Source organism: Nannospalax galili, unplaced genomic scaffold, assembly GCF_000622305.1.
Source record: "Nannospalax galili isolate Female #2095 unplaced genomic scaffold, S.galili_v1.0 scaffold198, whole genome shotgun sequence".
Classification (NCBI taxonomy): domain Eukaryota; kingdom Metazoa; phylum Chordata; class Mammalia; order Rodentia; family Spalacidae; genus Nannospalax; species Nannospalax galili.
In genome coordinates, this window is record NW_008341748.1 from 1,378,410 (window position 1) to 1,385,162 (window position 6,753).

Genomic DNA, 6,753 nt, shown 5'->3' on the forward strand with positions numbered 1-6,753 from the left:
AATTTCTTCCTTGCATTTTCATTATTTCCTTTTGTGAATTGAATCTTTTGAGTTTGCTTGTTTCAGAGGCTATGTAAAAAAATTTGCATGTGAAATATAGCTCAAAATGAGGCATTTGCTATGAGAGGGTAGCTGATAAAGTGGGCATTGTGTTATTTGTTTAAGACCCAAAATATCACGGCATGTTTGTACACTGATGTAATTATGCAGTAGAATGAATGAAGGTGACAATGCAAGAAAGAGAGGGAATGAGTGATTAAATGAAGTATAGTAAGGAGGTAAGGGGGAAAGAATGACAGATCTGGGCATAAAAGCAAGTATTCACTGGTGATAAGAACAAGGACAATCCTTTACTCCTTTTGCTCTAATAGATGGAAAGGAAGACATTATAGATTGTAGAGATAAAGGAAGATTTTGAAGCATGGAGGGAGGAAGGTGAGGAATTTCTTGTTTTTACCAATCCTCTCTTTTTAAAATGAAGTGAGGGGGCTGGAGAGATGGCTCAGCAGTTAACAGCACTGACTGCTCTTGCAGAGGACCCGAGTTTGAGTCCCAGCACCCACATGAAAGTTACCAGCCGTCCTTAACTCCAGTTCCAGGGGTATCTGAAGCCATCTTATGACCTACGCAGCATTGCATGACACAAGTGCACTCACATACATTCAGGCAATACACTCATACACATAAAATAATAAAAATAGTAAAGAAAATATTTTTTAAAAAAATAAAAAAATGAAGTGTGAAATAATGTTGTGTCACTTGTTTTTCTGTTGGGTTAAAACACCAGGACTAAGGAAATATACAGAAGGAAGAATTTATTTGGACTTATGTTTCCAGAGAGACAAAGTCCAGCATGTTTGGTTAGCCTGGCACCAAGGAGCAAGCATGGCATCAAGAGGTGAAAATTAAATCTTGTATCTTCAATAGCACATAACTAGAGAGAGCAAACTGAAGTTGGGCAAAGTTATGTATTCTTCTCAAAGCCCATCCCTAGTGACACACTTCCTTCAGCAAGGCTATAGCTGCTAAGGATTCTATGATCTTCTCCAAAAAGCACTACAAACTAACCAAGTATTCAAATAACTGAGCCTATGGGGGACATTTTGCATTCAAACCACCACATTCCACCCCCTGGCTCCCCATAGGTTTGTGGCCATATCAAAGGCAAAATGCATTTAGTGTAATTTATAAGTAGTCATAATTTTTAACAGTCTCTTCATTGTTCAAAAGTTCAAAGACTTTACTAAGATTTAAGGTAATCTTTCTAAGTGTAATGCCCTGTAAAATCAAAAAGTCAAATTGTATCTAAGATATAGTGGCACACAGTATACATTCACATTCCAAAGCAAGGAATGGGGGCATAGTGAGGAAAAAATGGACGAAAACAAGAGGAAAAACCAGCAAGAGAAACACTGAATTCTGTAGCTCCATATCTAATTTTAGTTGCAAAGGGCTTAGATGGTTCCATTAATCCAGCTTTACTGCTTCCTCTCTCCGTCTCCTCCTTTTCCCTCTCCCTCTCCCTGTCCCTCTCCCCCTACCTCTCCCTCTCCCCCTCACTCTCTTCTCCCCTCCCCCTCCAGTCCCCTACCCCTCCCCCTCTCCCTCCCACTCCCGCTCCCCTTCCCCCCTCTCCCTCTCAGCTTATTTCCTCTCTTTATGCAGCTTTTCTTGGCAAATGTCTCATAGCAGCAGCATCTCCAACATCTTGGGGCCTACACTGCAACCCAAGCTTCACTTTCACAAGTTCACAAAATGGCCTCTCAGGGCCTCCACAAAGGGACTCCTCTGTCACATGTTGTTTGGCATCAGTGGCTCTATGAAATCTTGGAAGAAAAATTCATGACCATTTCATTCTTGTACCTGTCATGATTCTAAAGCTAGTACCACATGAACAACAGTTCCAAATTCAAATGCTAGCTTGACATGGACCCTTGCCCACTTCAACCATATTGACAGCAGCTTTTGTATATTGAAACAATTGCTTCTTAGGAGCAAGAAACCACTTGGCCTTTTTTCCTTTCACTGCATGAGATTTTTGCCCCAAGAGCACCCTTGCCTTTGTTCCCATATAGAGCAGGAAGTCTCTCTTTAATGGTGCAAATATGTTAACAATTGTGGCTTCTTAACATTCTTTTTCTTACCAAACTCTGCATTTTGTATTTGTTTCTGCCTCCTTGCTCTCTTGTAGATCTGTATAAGAGTCACCATTAATATCCACACCAAAGATTCAATATTACTTTGTCTTGAATTTTTATCAAGGAAATTAGTCTGTTATTTTTAAATTTAGCTTCAGGCAAGTTTTTAAGATGCGGCAGAAGGCAGTTGGAATTTTTTTGCCAAAATGACCCAGGAACAGACTCTAACCCAGTTGTTGTTAAGTCCTTGCTTCCATCTGGAGCCTTTTGAGCTGGGCCTTTACCTTTACAATCCATATTCTTCTCAGTACTCCTTTCCTTCAGGCTCTCACAGATTAGCATGTTAAGATTGGCTTACAGCATTCATTCACATTCCTAGTTCAAAGTTCAAAAGTCTTCTACATTCCTCTGAAAAATAACATGCTCAGGCTCTTCACAGCAATAGCTTACACCCTTGTACCAACTTCTAAGCCAAGAGAGCACAAGGTTACAGGAATATGAAGCAACAGTTTTCTTAGTGAGTGACTAAGGGTGATAGTAGACCCATTTATATTTCTACCCCTCAATTCCTGGACCAATGACCTTGGCCATAGGAAAACTAGTACCATATCCAGAATGCTGTTTCAAAGTATATATAGCCTTCTGGAGAACCCTACCCCAGCCTTCGAGGTTATTGCTACCTAATTGGAGATCATGAAATTGGGATTTCAGAATTATAAACAAAGAACAGAGAGTCTAATTTAGGCTTGAGGAAAGTTGTCACAGGTCAGTGACCACAATTCAAGCCTGATGGGCTTGGGGATCGCAAGGTATAGGTGCAGAAGAAATCAGGACACAGGGGATGCAGAGGCGTGTGAACCAGTGCATGCTTTATTCTAAGAATCAACCTTATTTATAGTACAACAAGAGGAAAAGAAAATGTTCTTCTCAAGCCAAATTACCTCATCATGATATTTACAGTACTTTTATGATATTTGCAGTACCTTCATGTTCCCAGGGCTCAGCCCTTTTTGGAATCGTACCTGCCCTTCCATGCCTATTAAACATTCTGTTCTTTACTTATACCTTTATTAGCTACACAGCTTTGTTTTACAAGCTTACTTAGGTACGTTTAATAGGGTTCAAGGAACTGTCAGTCTCGTGATAGAAATCACTGCAGAAGAATTTCCAAATTCTCAGGGAAATGAGGCTTCCCGGTCCAGATCTGAGTTTGCTACTTCAGATCAGAGCTCGGACCTTCACAATTCCTCTTTATTTTTTATAACGGCAGATCAGGTTATAGCCTGAACAGAAAGACCGTGCCTGTCTTAGGTTGTCTTCTGCAAGAGCAAAGTCTTACCCATCATTGGTATGCAGCTTCCATCAACTACATCTTGTTTTAGGTTGACTTTCTCCCAGAAGATCTTACCCATCATTGACTATCGGCCTTCGTAAGCAAGGAAGCACAATCTCAAATTATATACAATCCTTGATTTGCCACAAACCCCACTAAACCATACACAAATGGAGGTGATTATCTATTATTTTTAGTTTTTATTTTTTTATTATGATAATGCAAAGCAGTAATTAATCTTTTAGCAGATTGTTTATTAGTAAGGTGAGATACGATTCCAAGAACACATTGATACTCTATAAACATTAAACATAAAAGTATTATAAAAGTAACAGCTGAAGATCCAAGGCCATGTGACAAACTTTGCCACCATCCTCGAGGATCAAGACCAGAAAGGGTATCAGCTAAGGTAGTTGCTACTTGATCAATAGAACTAGTAGAAGGTACCTCTTCTGAAAATATCTCATATAATCTCTTCTTGTAACTGTATCTCATTAAAAGTTACATTATCCATTTTACCTTGAATATACAATTTTATATTTTTTCATTTATATTTGGAATCATTATATTTCTATGGGGTAATACAAATTTGAGAATAATTCCAATCACATACATATTGCATAGTTTTTTTAATTTCAATAATTTATTTCCCAACCAATGTAACCCCTCTTGTAAAGCCACAATTTCTTCTTGTAGTTGTGAGTTGATCTGAGCCTGATGTGTCCAAAGCTTATGAGAATCATCATGCCAATGTTCAATAAAATCCTGTGTTTGAACAGATTTCTGAAGTGCCACACCAGCAGTAGTAGCAGTAGCAGCTAAAGCGATAAGTCCCAAAATAGCAGCAATAATCAAGCCAATCATACGTTTTCCTCATCGTAACAGTTTTTTGAAAAATCGCATAATTAGTCCTTGAACCGGACTGCTTTCCCAGGGACGATGCATCTTCACTGGAATCCATAAAGAATTTCGTTGAGTTAAAATCATAACTGATTTAAAAGATTGATTGAACAATATAGAGTTTTTAAGACAAGTATATAAACGACAATTTTGACAAGTTAACTTCATTCCCTGTATGATTATGGGTCCTATTAATATTATTAAAGGGAAATGTCCACAAGCTGTAACATTACAAGTTTTAACCTTAAAAAAATTGTAATACGTGGGAGAATTTTTAGTACCAGTATAGGTGCCATTTAAAATATCCACAGGCTTAAGGGCAACTAATAATTTCCATACATGTAATTGAGGAGAATATAATCTAGATCCTATTCTTATCTGAGGTTGAGGATTAGCTATTCCTCCATCCACCCAAGCCATAAGTCTATCATTCTTTATATGATTACTCATGGGAGTAGTATCATTCAATATACAGTATGGGTTGAACTTGTTGTAAACACTACAACCTTTTAAACAACTTCCCAAAGGACCCCAATCAATCCAAGTATGATTTTGAGACCTATAAACCTTTCCTTTCAACCCTCTACAATTTTGCCATACCAAAGGTTTATAGTCATTTATCCGATTATAAGAAAAACCTTCACATTCTAACATAACCGGGGCATCTGTGTCCTCATAACCTGTCCAATCAGGACCTACAGACTGAGCAGAGAGGCACACCATATGTGTGCGACTCCTATCCCAAGTACCACCAGGAACGATCCAATTCTGCTGTCTTATAGGATAACAAGGAGGAATTCCAAAATACATAATATCAGGAGACACAAATTGAGTATAATTTTAAAAAGTCCCTTCTTCATTAGGATAATCTGGCTGACCTGTTCCATAAGGTGGAGATAACACATTCATAGGAAAAGTTCTAACTACTATGATAGGTTCCTTCCAAGTATAAGGATGGAGAAGAGGGGTATTAGGTACATGAGCCCAATATATTACCTCAGCTTCAGCAACAGAAGTGCAAGTAATCAAAGCACACATAGCTAGAAATAGATGTTCTGGGGTAAACTCCTTTCCTGCATGACTAACCACAGACTGAGCCTTAGAAATCAAGGCATTCATTTGACCCCAAGTGGGAGATGATAACCTTTTCTGATGACCTTGACGTTTATTAGTCAGCGATAATGCCGCCATTGTTTGGAGTGACATCTCTCGATCCTTTCTGTGTCGCACCACCATCTTCATTGTTCAGGGTCCGCAAACGGATCCATAGGCCGGGATGCCAGAAGGAGACTCCATTTCCTGTAGAGAAAAAACCATACCCTTTGCCTAGAATCAGTAATTTTCCCGGTATCCAATCTTGAGATTCTCCTGGCTTAATCCAGACTTCCCCTGGATCCGGTGGGAGTGATGATTCCTGTAAAAAATGATTATCCGCACGAGATAAGACATCTACTTGGGGCAGATTTAGGAAGTTAATAATAAACAATATTTCATATATTAATAATTTATGATTCCTTCATCCTAATGTTCTAAATTCCTCATAATCTGGTGTATAATTCCTTCCTTTTAATATTTTAATGTACATTTTAATATATCCATGACATTGTAGTTAGAAGGTACCCAGTTACATATATCTTTTATATAACCATACATATTACTGTAGTCTGTATTAATGACCACATAGAGGATCCCATTGACCATTTTTACTATAGACAGTAATTCCCTCTATATCAGTAGTTTACACCTTAGCTGTTGTAACCATACAGTGTTTTACTCTTAGGCTGTTTTGTGTCTCCTTTTCTTATCACAGGATCAGGCGGCCAGCCTGAGCCTGGAGTTTTGTTTTGGAGAATGAATATCTTGATATAACAGGCTTGATTCTGAAGTGGGAGGGCCAATCCCACCTCCAGAGTCAGCGTCTCAGTGAGCTCAAACAGCATGTGACATTTTTCCAATATAAATAATACAAAAAGGCATTTATCATTCTTAGCCTAAAAGTTTTTACTCACATGTTGAATCCATTTGAAGAGGGCTGTCAATCTGGATTTGATAAAACATTGTATTACATGAACCCAGACCAAGCACCCATGACCCGGGGGATAGGTACTTAATCCAAGTCCATACAACAAAATGCTCCTTATAAGAAACACAGAAAACAATAGTACCTAAAAGAAAAATGCAAAGAGACAACATCATAATACTCTAGTTTTAATCTATCCAAGTAAATCATTAAGCTTGACTAACTGAGATTTCCATTGTATCTATTGTATCCTTATAGGATATATATACGCATATATGATGTCATTTAAACCAACCAGTCAAAATATCCACTATTTAAACTGTTATCCAGTACTGCCATATCCAGTATTTAAATTGTTACCA